The sequence below is a fragment of the Conger conger genome, chromosome 4 (genome assembly GCF_963514075.1).
Source record: "Conger conger chromosome 4, fConCon1.1, whole genome shotgun sequence".
Lineage (NCBI taxonomy): Eukaryota > Metazoa > Chordata > Actinopteri > Anguilliformes > Congridae > Conger > Conger conger.
In genome coordinates, this window is record NC_083763.1 from 55,503,090 (window position 1) to 55,521,997 (window position 18,908).

Sequence of the window (18,908 nt, forward strand, 5' to 3'; positions counted from 1 at the left end):
AATATACTGCTCTGTGGTATACTCCTAATGTTTATTATACCTTACAGATTTTACCAGTAGCTAAGGGATATTTAGGCTTAATGTTAGCCTCTGTAATGATGACTTTCAATGCTGTATTTGTCCATTTGTATGGCATTCCACAGATATATTTTCCCCTTTTATGTATTATCATTTGTATGGGACCATTCCTCTAAATAATTTTTTATGCCTGTCAGTTTGCACAATGCACAATCATTGTGTGACAGCATTGTCCCATTTGCTCTAGAATTTCACAATTATTGGTCATAGTCTCTTGCTTATGAATAATTTGCTGTTGCTGATGAGTAGTTGGTCAAAGACTACGCCCAACATGGCTGCCAAATGTGCTTTACACATATGTCAGTATCTATTTAAAGCCTCTGTTCATCCTTCTCGCATCTATCAGGCACGGACCAAAGACGTAAACAGACTGCTCGTTGGCCACGCCCACTCACACACTGTGCGGTTGCACAATGTGATTTTTCCATAAGCCTTTTCACGGCATTTTTCCATTAGCATTCACTTGTTCATCTTTTACATTCATCAAATTTGCTGCAGTTATTATCGGGCATGGACTGAAGACAATGAGCTGTAATATTACAGTTCGGTGACTGAAGAGCAGCACAAACTGGTCATAGTTCGGTGGGTCTCTGGCACACCCAAACTCACAATGTGACCTTTGACATATCAGAAAAAATGAGATCCTCTCGCATCATTTTATTGGGCCCAGTTTTTGTGCACTTCTTGGTCACTCGCTAGATCAATCCCATTTAATTTCAGTTAAATTCAGGAAATGAATCAAAATTCAATTGATGTGTTGAGAAATGCCCATAATGTTCTACAGGGATTTTTTAAAATCCAATTTAATTGAATGTCAGCTAGTTTATTGAATTGACTTGAATCAAAAGGGAATTGACCCCAGCACTGGTACATGCTTATGATACATACATTTACATTTTGTAAATACCATCTCACAGTATGTTGTACTTATTCCATTTAAATCTAGAACATACTCCTAATCTGACATGATACGTATGAATTCATTAATTTTTCTTCCTACTACATTGCTGCTTCCCGTCTCAGTGCATGTATATGCATACTGTGAAAATATTTATTTATCAGTGTATCTCAATGCACAAATTATTGGAAGCTTCAGCAGCAAAAGCCGTGTCATGTTGCACTAAATAATTTGCTAAAAAAAATATGTGGGCTTATCAAATGCATAGTCTTTAGGGCAAAAAGTTTAGCCAGTGCAAACCGAGTCTTATGGATTCATGAACCCAGGGTTTAACCCTCATATTATGTGAAGATTGTATGACTGCTTTTGTGCTTGGGGTCAAAATGACCCCAGCAGTTTGAACTGACACAAAATTATTATAATTGAAAGATTTTGACACTTTGTGTGTCACCTTCTTACTGTCTCACAAACGACTAGCCTTTTATCCATAAATATGAAACATCTCATTTTAGAGCCTGAGGTAAGTGGATGTTTGACACCTGTATGAGAAAGTGCCACCAGAATCAACCGTCGATAAAAATATAAATAATTGTATATTTTCTTACATTTTATACAGGGTAAAGGGGTAAAGCGAACCCTACACAACACCTTTGTATGCAACATTTGTACAGGACTTTTGAAAACAACGTTATGTTTATTTATTGTTTACCGTTTCATTAGAAAAAACATACAGTACCAAGATTTAAAAAATGTTAACTGGTTTGTAAGAGATATCAAATATAATATGAAGATTAATGCAATGTAATTGGGTGGTTCTACAGTCCCACTGTAGAATGCATTCAGACGGTTAAGCATCAGGGACAAAGGAAAAGGGGAAACCTGCAGTCGTGATACCTGCTCTCAACAAGAGGGCTATTTATAGCTCCCACTGCTGCTAATTTTAGAAAGAGCGACTGCTGTGTTCTTTCTTGTTTTTTTTTTTTGTTTTTTTTTTTGACCGGAGGGATCTTCTTTCTCGTCTGGTTTTTTTTTTTGTTTTCCGAGCGATCAATCACAGTAGGTGATTGGAGAAGGGTGGGCTGCTGAAGTCTATTGACTAAAATGTTGGTTAGCCTGATTAATTTATTTAAGGCAGGAAACGTTGGCATCTCAACAGGGTTCCCACACCAGCATAAGCAAGTAATTTCATTTTGATTTCAATTTTGCTTGTGTAGTGTTTTTTTGTTTTTTACAAAGGGAATTGTCACCAAGCAGTTTTACAGAGGTCTGGGCCTGAATGGACCTCCCCAAAGAACTCAACTGGGCTTGATATATCTGGTGCAATTTGTCTAAAATGCCCAACCCAAGATGAGGACAGAACTAAGGATTTATAATGTATAATGTATAAATATCAAGCATGGGACTGATAGCTGGGTTCCACACAGTTGTCTGATATGCGCAGTAACTAGAACTGTATTGCAGACATTGAGCTCATTTACTAATTATTTACTTTATGGACTTATTTTTCTTACAAGATTGGGAAAAGTTATTTGTATGATATATTGCACAGATCTAGGCATATGCTCATTTTGGGTATAGGTACCCTTTAAGATTCTGCTCTGATTCCCTGGAAGCTTCCAAGCAGAGCTCAATTTATGGCTCAGGATGCAGCCCATTTTCATGAAACGGTCATAGCAGTGTATTTTCCCTACGCAATTCAAAATAAATAGTAAAACTAGAGATAATTAGAGATGGTACTGTATGAGGTGTGGCTACTTTCTGCCTGATGCATATGGATTCAGACGTGTGCTTCACGTGAGGGCGTGGAGTAAGAGTGGTCTGCATTGTGGATTCAATGGCAGTGCCAGGATGGACCAGCCATGACGTTTCTCTCAGGGTACCTCGACTGCATCATTGAACAATTCTCAGCGAACTTCCTGCAAACTGGTGCTGAAACAGGCTTTAGGTTTTTTCTTCCACTCCCAACTGCTCAACTGGCCACCATTGCTTGAACTAGCACAGCGATTTGTTGTTGCCAAGGTAACACTCTAGTTTCCTTTTTGAGTGTGTTTCTTTGAGGGGTGGAACAGAGGAGATTGGATGGTAAAATGCATGTTTTTACAAGTGGATAAAAACTGTAGATGTCATAGTGTCATACCTCTCTCATGCGCTCTCCCTCCCTCTCTCTCTGTATTAGCCTTATATTTGCATATATGCATTCTGCTTTTCATTATATTAGCTTTAGAGCATGAAGGCAATCTATTTGAAGGTGTCCAGTTATTTAAAAAAGTTACCACGTTTTCTGAACTGCATCTGTGTGGTACTGTATCATAGTAGTTTTGGCCAGAAATCCTTCTCTGAGCACAAAAGATGTGTCTGTTTTGACGTATCCTAAAGTGGGGGCCGTTGGTCTACCTAAAATCTTAAATTGAATGCATATAGAGAGAGATAAGGCCAACTACAATTTGTCAGAAACAGTTTAAAGTTATATAGGATGCAGTTGTTGTGTGCATATTATATAATATAGCAAAAAAAAATTCCCCTGTGACATTATTATGTTAATCTATTTTATATAATTTAATTGGGAAACCTGTTTGGCTACTGATATTTAGAGAATGTTATGTAGTTGGTAGATAGACGGCTATTTTGTTTTAGATATTTGTATAAATATGAGATTGTGAATTTCCACATGGACATTTCTACACAAAAAAAGGAAACACAAGCAAGTTGTTTTGTATGTTGGAAGAGATAGGCGGTCTACCGACTGGCTTGGAATATGTACTTGGAAATATCTACAAGCTAACTTGGCTACGTTGCATGAGGTGCAGTTATATTAGCCCTAATTCTGGCATACCCTCTAATAAACCTAGATTTGATCTGACTGTGGTGCAGTAGATGATAGCACATGATTTCCTGGTGGGATTACGTGGGACAAACCACTGCAGAAACCAACATTGACTTAGTTACTGCATTATCTGCTAATCTGGCCACAAATCTCTTTATATTTGTGCCACGATGCTAATCCCTTGCGTATGTTTCCTACAGAAGGGCACAGATGGTTGGATTAATCCATCTGTATCACAGAAAGACCCGCCAATCCACTGGGCTGCTGATCTGTACCAGTGTCCACAAACTTATTGTCCAATAAGGTTGTTACCCAAGAACAGTATACCTGCAGCCACGCCCAACCAATTTTTCAAAATGTAATGCATTGGCATAGAAATGATGGATGTTCAAGTAACGATTCTAACAATGTTTTAGTGACTATTTCCTTTAATTGTGTACATATTTGTGTGAAAACTATCTCCCAATGGGGGATGTTGTGTGTTGCTAAATGCATAGTATGTAGGTGGTGGGAGTGGGGGTGGTTTATGACCAAGAAAAGCCAATCAGTATTGACAAATCATTTCAAATATTTTCTGTACAATTATGGGAAGTTCATGTTTATGAACTTGGCACACTTGTGCAAATCTATTGGATGACTCATCTACCAGATCTAATTATGGGGTTACATTAACTTTCAATTTTGATTTATTGAAGTTTCACTCCTCACTCCTATGACACCAGACATGAATGTTGTTATGTATTTTGTGTCTAGTCCCTAGAGGCTGTTGCTTGAAATAACATATCTTTTGAAATACCACCAACTTATCCTCACTTAACCTATGCACAGAGCTGTGTGTGTCCAGTCTGACCTGCTGATTTGAGATAAGTCCACCCACTTTCTAGGGATGGGATTTGCTAATAAACCAAGGGTCCATTACTACTTCTGACAAATCATAGTGTTGTGTAGGTGGGACTTAAGTATATTACACAAAAAATATTGTCAATGGCAAAAGCACCTGTACCCTCTGTGAACCCATCCGTTTTTGACCATCACATGCTCTAGTTTACTTCCTAAGGGCTTAAAACCCAAAGCTATTGTTACCGCAAGTTAAGGGCATTAACTTGTGCTGTATGGAGAGGGGGTGCCTTTCCGTCAGTGTTGAAGTTCTGTATCGTGTATAGTCAATGCCTTATTATTTTCCATATCCAAAAACAAAAGTCTGATGTGATTTTTAAAAAAGAAATTCCCTAGAATTAAAATATTCGTTTTGCTCATGCACTTCCTCTATGGAAACACTTCTAGCGTTACAAATCTGCCAACTACAAACATTTCCAACACTGTATATTTAAACAGTGGGCTCCAGAAGTATTGATACAAAATATATGAATATGATAAATATGCACAAAAATACTGTAAACTAAGAAATAATAGTTATACATAAGCATTATTTTACCAGATGTGTAACCAACCAACCAAAAAATATTTTTCTACAAAAAAACTGCTTTCACAGTAATTGGCACCACTGGTTTGATACTTTGTGCAAACACCCCTGACAAAGATGGCAGCCATGAGTCTTCCTATAATGTGTGATAAGGTTAGAGAGCACATTTGGAGGGATTTATGATTATTTCTCCATGCAGAATCATTGATATCATTTGGTTGGTTGGTACCTTTGGACCCTGTGATGGACTGGCGACCTGTCCAGGGTGTATTCCTGCCTTTCGCCCAATGTATGCTGGGATAGGCTCCAGCCCCCCTGCGACCCTGCGGGTTCAGATAATGGATGGATGGATGGGGTACCTTTGGACCCCCCTCTTCTGTTTAGAATACAGGTTTTTGATGGGATTTAAGTCTGCAGACTGAAATGGCTTGGACCACAGGCAGCAAAACATCTCTAAAACATCAAAAGCCCACCAAAGGGTTTTGCATGCCTTCATTTTTATACTCTAGTGAAATAGGAAGTGATAGGATGACAGAATATAGTTAATTTAGACCGAGATTCGCTAGATTAAGTACAATTGTATTGATAATTTACAATAATTGTTAAATTGGGGTAAATGTATAGAAATAAAGGTATATCTTTTTTCCTGTATGTTTGAACATAACCCATAGATTATCTGTATTGTTTATTATATGCAGCCTTTTGTTTTGATTAAGGGTGCCAATAATTCTGGAGCCCACTGTATCCATGTAGAATATGCCCTGCAAATAAAAGGTAACCAAAGCTTTCACATTTTAAAAACTGACATTTAAGCTTGAGATTAAGAAGATAATGAACACAAACACACAAAAATATCCCTAACTGGGTAACAAAACCAGGATGCCGCACAACACAATTGAACCCACCCCGTTTATGGTAACTTGCATGTTGATGCTTGAAATAGCAGTGCTAAGTGGGATGGCGGTGGTGACTAATGTTATAGCTCCACTGAGCAACACACATCTATAGGGAATCTAAATACACTGACTCATTTGCCCCGTGTCACCCGTATGACAATATGCCTGAACAAGATCGTATTTTCTGTGTGGCAATCTGGAAAATGCCATGTACAGGCCCATCATGAGCAAACCTCTTTAGCATACATGACAGCACTGTGAAGTATTCCTCTTATCTGAGTGCTACTGCAGTCATATTGTGTCATGGGTTCACCGATGAAGCTTTTTTTTGCGTGGCTTTAAAGGACAAATAATCTCACAAAGGATCGGTGAGAGTGATCCAGAGAGGATTATTGCACTCTAATCCTTATGATTTTGCATTCCACAGTTTTCTTAACTTTTCTGCAGTATTTTTCAACTTAACAACGGATACCTGAATGTATTGACATCATTTAATTGCTTTTCCTCATTGACATTACAAACATTAATGTGATTAATATTAGTTCCAAATTAATATTATAAACAAGCAGATTACCCTTTGTTATACTGGGAAACACATAGGCCCGTATTCAGTCAACAGCTGCCCGAACAACTTCAAATTTGTCTTTTTTGGAGCATTCAATATACAGTTGAATAATGTGCAGTAATCCTTTATTATTTGTTGTTATTTTATATATTTATTAGAGTCTTTTTCTGAGAAACTTATAAAACTTCATAAGGTTCAAAATAGAAACAGCTAGAATAGCTTTTTATTGTAGAAATGAATGTGTACAACCATCTTATTCATCCAAAAGAACTTGACTTTATTAATTTATCAGCTGCAATTTAAACAATACTGCTTGTGTTTCAAATAATTCTCATGTCATTTTACATTAAATTAAATTTCCTTGTTATGCTTTGAGGAAAAATTTTTCTGAGAAAATATGGTTGTGTTCTCCCTACAAAATAATCCACTTGGTGAATATATTGAATGTGCCTTGAGGTGGTTAATGTTTTTGCTTTGTAAATGACTGATTTCATTTATTTAAAAAAATAAAATAAATAAATTAGAGTTAATCTTACCCCCTCGTGTCAATCCAGAAGGAACCCAGGAGTTGTGCTGCTTTGATGTCCCCCTCATTGATTATGGCTAAACCTCTCCCACTGTTTCCTTTCATTGGTCACATTAACAATTCAGGAGTTCCTAATGGGAAAAAAAAAAATCCTCGTTTTAAGTCCTTACTTATCCTTTTAAAACAGACAGGGGCAAACCCCATCTGCTTCTGTATGCAAAACTAAACAGCCCAGATTCAAAACTCTACTCTCACCTTCACATTATGAAAAATAGTCTGTTAATCAACCAAACTGTGCCCTCCATATGCTAAAAGTATAAAATCGAGTACAATCAGCTATTTCTTTTCATTGACGCATACAAATTAGCAACACTATTTGAAAAGGGTAGATTTTAATATTTGGCATTATTTCCCTGAACTGCTATCATCTTTAAAAAATAATAATAAAATTCAGTTTCCAAGGTTCATTATTCAAAAAGGTATGGATAGTTCAAAATATACTAGTTTGTAAAATCATTGATATTTTAGAGATTTAAGTTAGATGCATTTTAATCTACTTTAGTCTGTCGATCACAATTTTTGTGAAACCTTCATCTCATTTCTGAAGTAACTCGTCATATGACTATGGTCCAAGAATACAGCTCATTCGTCAAAAAATAACTACAATTAAGTGCTCTTGAAGATATATAGGTGAATTTCGGGAACACAACTATGCGTTTTGCCCTAAATATCCTCATCTAGTCTCAACTAATGACAAAATACGTTTCACTTCGTTACCATTTACAATACACAAATGAAATATGATTTGAAGACGCAGCCTTGTTTGTATGTTACATGGCCATGAATGTGAAATCTGGGAAATTGAACTTATGAAAGAGGTGAATCAACAAAAATATGGTATTGGGGGAAAACCCCTCTCTGTTGCACGACACAGAGAGAAATGCAACCGTGGAAGCGCTACCCATTGTTCTGAATCTGCACGAGCCGGAGCGCCACACTTGGGATGTTGGATTATCACAGCGCAGTGGAAGATCACTGCATTAAGTGGCCGTATTTTTACACTGCGCCGAAACAAAGACAAAGGGGATAAACCAAAATATACTCGACACACAAAACAAAACGCCCAACGCGTCACTCTTTGATGAAAATGTATTTTTGTTCATCAACAATAAAACACATTTCCTGTTTCCCGTCCTGCTTTCATTTTGTTGAGGCAGCTGACAGACAATACCATTTCTCTGTAGGTTAGGCAAAAATGACTCTTCGGCGCATTTCAGTACATTCAGACGTGAAACAGGTACGACGAATATCGTGTATTTCATTGAACATAAGAAATGCATGGAAAAATATATGTATGGTCTCCGGGTTGTAATATAAATATTATGTAAAATGTACTTTCTTTCAGCGCACCCCTCCTTGCAGGCTGTTGCCAGGTCCCCAGTTTCTGTATGGGTGTGGTGATCAGATTGCTGGGCAAAGATTGAGTCAAACCTTGTTTGAGTTAATGTTGCCTGGCATTACGAGGTATCCAAAAACTGACCACATTAACTGACAGATTTTAACGTTTCAGTCACTGCAGGGGCCATGTGTGTGATCTGAAGGTGGAGGATTTAAAGAAGCGATTGGGAAGGCCGTGGACTTGCTCAGAAGCCGAGTTCAGGTAATGACATGTGTGTTAAATGGAGCTTGCTGGCTAACCGATTCTGTTGGCATTTTCTTGTATTCTTTTTATTTCCTGCTTCGTCCCTGGATACATAATGTGTTATATGTTGCTTATTTTCCATGTGTAGCAATCATAGGGCTTTGCTGCATATACTAGTTTTGCTGTGTTACAGGAAACGTGTCTGCACTTTGGCAAGTGTTTTTCACCATTGCGTCTAAATAACGTAGCATTGGCTAATTAGCAAGCAACGCTAGTGTCTAGGAGGTTTTCCAAGGCGCGACTCTAATGGTATTTGCCTTATCCAGGCAGTTAGCTAACCTTACATGGCTTAAAACCGTCAGACCGTTTTATTAGCCCAAATGGCTGTGTCGGTGTAATGACGCTAGTCAGCTATCGGCTAACGGTGGCTATTTAACGAAAGCGCGGCCTTGCGGTTCAGTCAGCTGCGGATTCAGCGACAAGAAAGTCGGTGTCATTTATGTGGTAGCTTAGCTACCATCTAGCCCAGTTGTTGGCTTGATACAGATTTGTGTGATACTTATATGCGGTGACTGGCAATGTAACGTTTAGTTGTTGTAATACGACTCGGTATATGTGTGCTTTCTCCGTGCATGTAGCTAGCATAAGCTACAATAAATCGAGCGATATAGCAGGCTGTTTCAGCGCTGTGCTTTTTCATCAATAATTCAATGGTAACGTTAGTTAACCTCCCTTAGCCAGCGGTGGCTGCATTTTGCATATAGCAGTCATCTTTGCATATGTAACGTTAGCTGACAACTTTGAAGCCCATAAGTAAATGGCGATGGTATGGTGACATTTGTCTTTCTCTTGTAAATTAGACTCCTTTGCTAGCTGTTGATTCAGCTTTAGCCGTGCAATGCGAATTGAAGGAATACCAAACGGCTTATAAAATGCTGAGATTTTAATCTTTTCTTTTAATCTAAGTCTTAAGTCTTTCTATTTTATTTTTATTTTTTATTTTATTTTTAGGCAGTGATTTCTAGTCACGATGATGTTTGTTCTGTTGGAATATCATACTCTTGGACACTATGACCTTAATATGTACAATTAGACCGTCATATAGACTGAATTGTAAACGTGTAATATTTGTACAAACAATATTTTTGTATAATTGTTTTGTTTTGTTCTTCGTACAATTTCGTTGAATTAGTGGTAAAACTGGGTTAAACGGTCAAGGTCATCATTAAAAAAAGACAATAATGTCATGTTACTGATATTAAATCTAACCGTCTAATATTGTATCTAAAATTTTATGTGGAAAATAGTTGTCAGTTCTCGGAATAATCTGTTGGATAGAGCAACTGGTAGGCCTAAGGTTGTATAGCACCAGGAAGTTGGCTAGCTAGCTAGCCTAAATGAAGCAGTGTTCACGCCTTCAACATTGTTGTGTACAATAGTAGGCTTCTCTGTTACCTTAATGTTACTGCTTTTTGTAGTCCAGGTCGGCTATGGTAATTATTGAATACTGACGTGACATAACAAACCGGTTATGCATATTGCCATGGTTATCTGGCTATCTGCCATTTTTTCCTGGAAAATCACCTGTGGCATCGCCTATTTCAGGACTTAAATATCGGCAGCCGTTGGAGCAGGAAAGAAACTTACAATAAGTAGGCAGTGGGTGTCGTCTTGAATTATTCAATTATTACGTAGCCCACTGGCAAACATCCAACTGGTAATAAACATCCAACTGACAGCAAACATCCAACAGACTAAATTAAACTGTCTGCTTTGTATGAAGTTTTTGGTCGTGTACAGTTAACCCGCAACAGGTTTATTTTTCACTAGTTCTGGCATTGACCTCCAGATATCTGAAATACCCAGAGCTGGTTCACACCAGGTCAGTGAGGCCTTCCTTATTGTTCCCTCATTTTAATGTCTTTTTTGTCTGTTTTGTCATTTAATATTCTCAGTCCTTCATTTGCGTCCATTCACTGCTTCAGTAAGAAAAATGGGTGGATGTTTGGGCTTTTTTTTTTTTCACCACAGGCACTCCCCTCCTGATGTCATCCATGTTGATAGCCTTGTTCATTGATAATCTCAGAAAATGAGACCAGATATGTGTTTGGCAGATGATAAAACAATGCATTCTGGAGACATGCTTGTGCATTTTGGCTGCTTGTTTAAATTTCATTTGAATCTTATGAACTAATTCACAACACCTTGCTTCAGTACCACAGCTAATTGTTGCCATCCTAGCTCCAAGAGTGAAGACATTGATACTTGATTGGCTAGGAATGTCTCTAATTTGGTTCTAAGAACATTCTACATTTTTGGAGGATTTATAAACAAGGAGGGAAACTATTCTGTCCGCAAAGAGTCCAATTTAAATCACTTTAACTGAGGAAATGTCTGATTTAGTTAAACTTTGGCAGTGTGCATTTCAGCACAGACTTTGCTTTGAGCCAAATGAAAATTTCTCTGCACAGCTCCTTTTATGAAGTCATTGTAGAGTCTGGCCAAAATAAGAGTTTGCTTGATGCATTACAGTTGGGCACTTTCTTAACGTGCTTGCACTTAGTAGCGGCCTTCATTTACATTGCATTTAGTCGTATAACATACACTCTTATCCTGAGTGATTTAACGTTGGTTCATTCTTAGATGTGAAGCACCTTGGCATCTTGAATTGGCTTGTTACTCACACGAGGGGGAGCTTTTAGCAGACTGGAGATTCTCCACAAGGGGGAGCTTTTAGCAGTCACGGTTCTTCGCATTAGTGACACCGTGTCCTTGTTTGGGAAAAAAAAAAATATATATATATATATCTTTTAAATGGCCACCATATTAGCACCACAGGGCCACCCACAGTGGGCTCTAGCGTTGCTCAGATTAGAGCGATTTTGTCGGCCAGGATGACATCTCAGTCATGAACTAGCGACTCCTACTGGTGGAACAGCCACTGCAGTAAAGCATCAGACGAGGCCCTACAAAAAAGTGCAAGATGTCAAGGGCTACTCCTCACTCCACGGCGGTCCCCAGGTCAGGCTCGCACAGACACGAGCCTGACCTGGGGACCGCCGTGGAGTGAGGAGTAGCCCTTGACATCTTGCACTTTTTTGTAGGGCCTCGTCTGTGGCCTTCTGGATCAATGGCGGTGGTTGCTATGACGAGCCAATAGGCTATATAGCCTACGAATCAGGGAAAATAAAACATTTGATAAAAAAAAAAAAAAAAAAAATGGAAGCTCAACAAGCCAGATCAGTATTTTCTATCTCTATAAAATGACTTTCACCCTGGTCCAGGAGAACTGTGAGGAGTTATGATTTTCATTGGAACGCAGTAGTTCGGCTAATTGATCGCTTTAGGCCACAATTACACCAGATGCATAGTGTTAGTGCTAGTAGGTTCTAGCTGTCACCCAGGCAGCGTAGTGTACACTACACAGCCTGTCTAAAGCCTATACTCCACTAGCATGGGCACTGAATGGAAGGGAGCTCCGAACTCCGAACACTATGCAAATGGTGTAATTCCAGACGGACAAAGTTGAATACAGTATTTCCCCTGCCTCACCTGGTTTCTTGGGTTGGAATTGGTTGCTTTAAAAAAACAGATTTTTTAATCTAAATTTGACGTCCCTCTGCTCTCAAAGGGCACTGGCAAATACCTGCTTTGTTTCTGGAAGCGTGTTATTACAGTACGGTTTGCGCGTGAGAGGCCTGTTGGGTAAGGAGCCCTGGATTCTGTCTGGGGTTTCTGGCTTCTCTCGCTACGCTACCAGAGCTTGTTTCCATTTTCCAGAGCAGGACTGCCCTAAAACTGGAAAAAACCTAACCCGAAACACCTCAGCCCTCTGCTGATGCTGAGAGAGGTGAACAGTTCTCAAAGAAAAATGGCGTGATCTGCTTGAGAAGGCTATCATTTCCTGCTTCCTTTTTGGGGGAGGGCCGGGGCAAAAGGGAGGGGCGTGGCAGAATTGCTGCTATGCAACGACTAACACTCACTCACATCTGTTATGCAATATAATCTAATGTGATTCAGTGTTGATAGGTGTAGGCCTGGTCATTGCTGTTTGCCTCTTCCGGATGCTTTAGTACATCCCAAACCGTTTAGATCAGCACTGCCCATCCCTGCTCCTAGAGAAGTATGAAATGTACTTGCAGGTTTTCATTTCAACCCTAATTTGGCATACCTGGTTCTACTAATTAGCAGCTCAACGAGATCTCTTCCCTTTTGAATGAGGTGTGCTTTGTTAGGGGTGGAGTGACGACATACAGGACGGTAGATCTCCGGGAACAGGGTGTGGCAGCCCTGTTAAAATGGTCACATCTACCGTCATAGAAGGATCCCCAAGTGATCTTGTTATTGGAAGTTGAAATGGAGTCGGAGGGAAGTTGGATGACTATTTTCCAAAAGAGTAAAGAAACTGTACATTTTTGCGTGAATCTTTTTGTAGATCTCCAGGAACGGGGTTGGGCAGCCCTGGATTAGACGCTGTTTTCAACAGGGCGGTTCTGGATCCCTGGGTGCCCTGGGTACTGTAGGGGGTCCCTGGCCAGATAAATAGCAAGCGACTATATATAGATTTGAAATTCAGAAATAGAAAGCCTCTTTTTAAAAATATAACCCTTTTAACTTATGATGGGGAGGTCCCCTAGATGTCTTTGAGGCTGGGTGGGGGGTCTCTGGATCAGAAAAGGATGAAAACGGCTCGATTTGATGGACTGAAAATTGACTTGACCGTTTAAAAATTTATTTATTTTTTGTTAAAAAAAATGTCTTGTAATATGTGCTCTGAAGGTTAAATGAAATTGGATTGATTGTTGGTTGTGTTTCATACCCGTGTAACTTATAGAACGTCTTGGCAACGTCATGTCATTTCAATTGGCTACCGCTCTGTTCGTTTTACTTAATTCCAAGTGTTGCTTTTCTAATCTCGCAAACCATGATGAATGGACCCATACAGTATTGCCTTTAATTAGATATTAATAACAGCATCCTCCCATCTTGTAAAATGCTATTACCCTATTGTCTTGCAGAAATCGTGTTTTATATGTTAAATGCGGTGTTCTTTATAGTAACGTAATATGGCCTACCCATATGTCGGATTAGGCATGGTCTGAAGGGCGTGACCACATCCTGTGATCTGTGTATTTATTATTTTTGAAGGAAGCCAGCGTAGCAGGAAATGGCAGAGGAGGGCGTGTATGCGACTCGAATGCCTCATCAGGTGTGTCTTTTCCCCGAAGACGAACCAGAAGCTCAGAATCCAATAAGAGTGTCTTTGCGTCAGCCCTGTCGTAGGCACTTTAATTAAAGTAGGGATGTTTAAAAATACATGCCACTCTGTTATGTAATTTCATTAAACTGCATATTTGGTTTAAAGATGGGCACTTCACGCACACGTACAGTACCTGTATGCACTCAGCCACGCACGCACACACACGCACTACACATAGACGCACTCCCATGCACACACAAACATACACTGCTCATACATACATGCATGCATACATACATACATACACACACACACACACACACACACACACACACACTCTCCCTCTCCCTATCTGCTATGGGCAAATTTACCCACTACTGGAATTTAAAAGCTCCGGTCTGGTCGCTATTAGGCTAAACTCAATGAGTGTCTGTCGCTGAATGGATCTGAACACAGTTGATAGGTTTTGCTTTTTGTGAAGGAGTGTGGCTGCAGTTGCAGTATATTTGTGCTGAAGGTGGTACCCAGATGATAAGGTGAGATATATCAGTTTTTCAGACTTGTACCAGTATCACTCGACTACTTTACCCGTCCCTTGGAGAACCACAGGGTCCACCGGACTGTGTCTGTTCTTTACAATCTGAAGCCAATTCAGACCTATGAAACGAGCTGAAGTGAGTTTACTTTGCGTTCGACTGATTTCATTGATAAATGACGTGATTCAGTATCCCAGAGAACATGGGCACCGGTCATGGGGTCTCCAAGACCAGGATGGAATATCTTTGGTCTAGGGCCGGGGTCGGCAACCCTAGTCCTGGAGAGCCGCAGGGTGTGCTGGCTTTTGTTTTCACCCCAGCAACCAATGCAGACCCAAGGAACCAGGTGAGATGAGTTAACCATGTAATCAACTGCTTTCGCTGATCAATTAAGTGCTGAGCAACAACAAGAGCCAGCACTCCCTATGGCTCTCCAGGACCAGGTTTGCCGATCCCTTAATCTAGGGATAAACTGGGCACGTGCTGATACGGGCCAAAACTTCCGATCTTAAGGGCAGGCCTACAGCGATCCAAAGGGTGACCTCTTTCTCTTTGGAATGTCGGAGGAATGAGTCCCATCAAGCAGCAGTTAGACATTCCTATGCTTTTGTCCTGGGGAAACTTTCCCAAACTCTGACCCATCGGTAGGTATCACGGCCTGGGGTGGGTGTGGATTTACTGGCTGTAAGTGCGGTCTGTTGGGGGAGTGAGAAGCAGCAGGAGTTAAAGTGACTGGAAGCAGCTGAAAATATTGAAATAACCATAGCCTGAAAATGGCGAAATGCAAACTCTACACAGAAAGCCCCAGTTGGGATTCGAACCCAAGACGTTGTTGTGAGGTGATGGCGTTGTCCGCCGCACCACCATGCCGCCACATAGCTCATGCTACAATTCAATCCGTAATAAATCTCATGAACCTGTGGGAGTAGATATGAGACTTTGAGACTAGAACATTTATTGGCCATTAGGTCAGGCAATTCTGGATGCTCTCCACCCATTTAATCCCCACATAGGAATAGGTGGAAATGATATGACTGATCTAAGTTGGTATTGCAGTGCATTTGATTTCTCCAATTTTCCTGATGCTTAACGCTTTCAGTCCCAATCCGAATAAGACGTGACCCCACCAAAATCCGCAGGGCGTTTGGCTTTGGTTGAGAAAGTTGAGAATTTAGTAGGGTTTTTATAGAGGCTCAAAACAATAGTTATAGTAGTAATTTAAGTTTGAGTGCGTACGTTACGTTTGAGTGCCATATGGCACTCTTGGAACCTAAAGCGTTAATGCCTACCATAATGACCTCATATGATGTAGTCTGAATCCATTCACGGATTCACCTTTACAGTCACTTTAAACCAGGCCTGCTCCTGCTTCAGCCCTAGTCAGGGGGGAATCGCAGCTATGTGAAGAAGGTAGGATTTGGCCTGAAGGGCCCTGACAGTGTGCATGTGGCTGCTTTGCAGTGCCCAGGCCTGACCTCTGACCCCTGTATCCATCCAACCATCTCTAAGCCTTTCTGCCCTGCCACTCATTTACAATTGGCCCCACTCCAAATAGTGCGTAAGCTCATCTTTTATGAGGGTATGAAATTAACACCAACCAGTGGTGGATGAAAGCAATGTTCTAGAGTTTAGAATTTTTTTTCGCAAACGCGGGTTAACTGTGCTGTCACGCGACTGGTTTCACTCGAATGCCATGAGCGGGTACATTTCCTGCGACTGGCTTCTCCGCTCACCCCGGCAGGAAGTGGGGTTTGACTGCGGGCCGCTACCTGTGTCTGGGGCAAAGTGGGGTGTGGCGTTGCCATAGTCGCCATCATCAGAAAGTGGCAGGCAAGCAGACCTGACTCCATGCGGCTCTCTCTCTCTCTCTCTCTCTCTCTCTCTCTCTCTCTCTCTCTCTCTCTCTCTCTCTCTCTCTCTCTCTCTCTCTCTCTCTCTCTCTCTCTCTCTCTCTCTCTCTCTCTCTCTCTCTCTCTCTCTCTCTCTCTCTCTCTCTCTCTCTCTCTCTCGCAGATCGACTGATACACAGATGTACATCACGCAGATACAGACACACACAAACAACCTCATGGACACACTGATGCGCGCACACACACACACACACACACACACACACATACACTGAACAAAAGACAGTGAGCACAAACCAGCTCTTTGTCATTGACCTCCTGGCACCTCCTGTGGCCCTCCTCCTCCTCCTCCTCACTGTCTTTGCAGGAGGAGGTGCTCACTCTCCATCAAACGTTTCATTCTTCAACCAGACTCTAAAAACGTCAATAAAAAAGGATACAAGTTGAGGGCTTATTCAGCTCATTTAAGTTTTTAGTTCTCATTTCAAACGTCTGGATTCGGGGAGTGTTAGAAAGCTTGGCACGGGAAGCCGGTGTTGTAGCCAAGAGAATGTTTTACTGACATTAATTTGCCCGAAACCGGGAAAGATTTTGTGAGGTCAGCTGAGGACTTTTAATTCACAATCAAAAGAAAATGAATGGTGAGAAAATGAACACGGTAATGCTGACCATTGTTATTTTTGTCCCACTTGTGACAATTGAAGCCTTGTGTTTTTGCAGAAGCAGGAAATGTCTGCATACGCACATGTTTGTGGGGACATTAAACAGAAGGATTCTGTTTTGGTAGTCTGTAGGTGTAATAAACCCCCCCCGGGCTTAGAGAGAGGGGTACAGAGGCACCGTCACGGTCTCCAGAAATCCCGGTGGAGCCCTTCCCAGGGACCATTTCCAAGGGCCCAAATCTGACCGTTGGAAAGAAAAGCTTCCTATTGGTCAGATGTAGGCAATTATGTGTATCCTTAAAGACAAGGTGAAATCAAAATGAGCTTTTCCCCTCAATCTTAGTCAATTATTCATAACCAAACAAACATGTCATTAGGCTATATTCCATAAAATGAGTACAATTTTAATACGTGTGTATTTTCACACCTACATTTTTTTTCCCATCCACTTCCTGTTAAACTATTTGATTGTGGGTGTATACCTCGATGAAATGTCTGCCAATTTTCCGTTCCCCCTCCCCTCCCATCAATATCATTTCACACCTTTTCAGCTCGTCTATAATGCATTGGGGCTGTTCTTCTCTTCGGTTGTGAAGCACTTCGAGCCTTTTGTTTCTTCACCTTGTATCACGAGGCAGGGTAATGGAGTTGGCTGGATAACCAAGGAGTTGGCTGGATAACCAAGGAGTTGGCTGGATAACCAAGGAGTTGGCTGGATAACCAAGGAGTTGGCTGGATAACCAAGGAGTTGGCTGGATAACCAAGGAGTTGGCTGGATAACCAAGGAGTTGGCTGGATAACCAAGGAGTTGGCTGGATAACCAAGGAGTTGGCTGGATAACCAAGGAGTTGGCTGGATAACCAAGGAGTTGGCTGGATAACCAAGGAGTTGGCTGGATAACCAAGGAGTTGGCTGGATAACCAAGGAGTTGGCTGGATAACCAAGGAGTTAGCTGGATAACTTCGCTGAGCATAATCTGAAACGGCTCTTCTTACTTCAGTTCATGTTCCAGATTTGAGAGGGTCTGGGTTTTATTCAGCTCAGTTATCCGGCTAACTCCGTTATCCTGCTTTGTGATACAGGCTTCTGCTCTGATAGGATACGCGTTACGAATATTGTTAATAGTGTTTATTGTATTAAAACACTGTGATGTTGCAGAGCGTTGTTTGACTGCAGCGATGCACTTATATCAGTGGGGCTCTGTGAGGAGACACTTGCGTCAGACACTGCCAAACACACCCCAGCTGTGTCTCTGTCTGTCCATCTCTCCCTCTCTCTCTTTTTCTCTTCCCCACTGTCTCTTTCTCTTCCCCCTCATTGTTTCACTCCCCTGTTTTCTGTCTCTCTGCCTCGGTCTCTGTCTCTGACTGTCTCCTCTCTCTGTGTCCCTCTCTCCTGCTCTCTCTCTCCCGCTCGCTCTCTTTCTGTCTTCTCTATCTCTTTCTATACAGTTATTTAGCTGATGCTTTTTATCCAAAGCCACTTAGACAAAGCAGGGGCCAATCCCCCCTGGAGCAGTGTGGGGTTAAGGGTCTTGCTTAAGGGCCCAACAGCTCCACTGATCTTATTGTGGCCACACATGCGATTGAACCACTAACCTTCCAGTCATGCACCATAGGCTACAGCGGCCTCTTTCTGTGTCTCCCTCTTGACTCTTGGTCTCTCTGACTGTTCCCTACTCTCCCACCCTCTCTCTTCTGTCTCTGTATCCCCCCCCCCACCCCCCCACCCACCCACCCTCTACAGTTAAGGGCTTTCCCTGTCTCACTGTGGGATGGGCAGGTACACGCCCAGCCCTCTTGGGGCAG

At 41.1% G+C, this 18,908-nt stretch overlaps 1 protein-coding gene across 3 annotated transcripts in view; it reads left to right on the top strand.

Annotated features, from left to right (window-relative positions):
- The window catches only part of LOC133126183 (guanine nucleotide-binding protein subunit beta-4), a 32,733-nt gene that overhangs the window by 3,914 nt on the left and 9,911 nt on the right, over window positions 1-18,908 (top strand). Inside the window, exons 1-2 of one of the 3 annotated variants that reach the window (XM_061238121.1) lie at window positions 8,421-8,507; window positions 8,781-8,870. The gene's annotated coding sequence lies outside the window, so the exon portion shown is untranslated. Of the gene's footprint in view, window positions 1-8,420; window positions 8,508-8,650; window positions 8,871-18,908 lie in introns of those variants that run through there. The other 2 variants (XM_061238120.1, XM_061238119.1) reach the window with 2 other exon arrangements.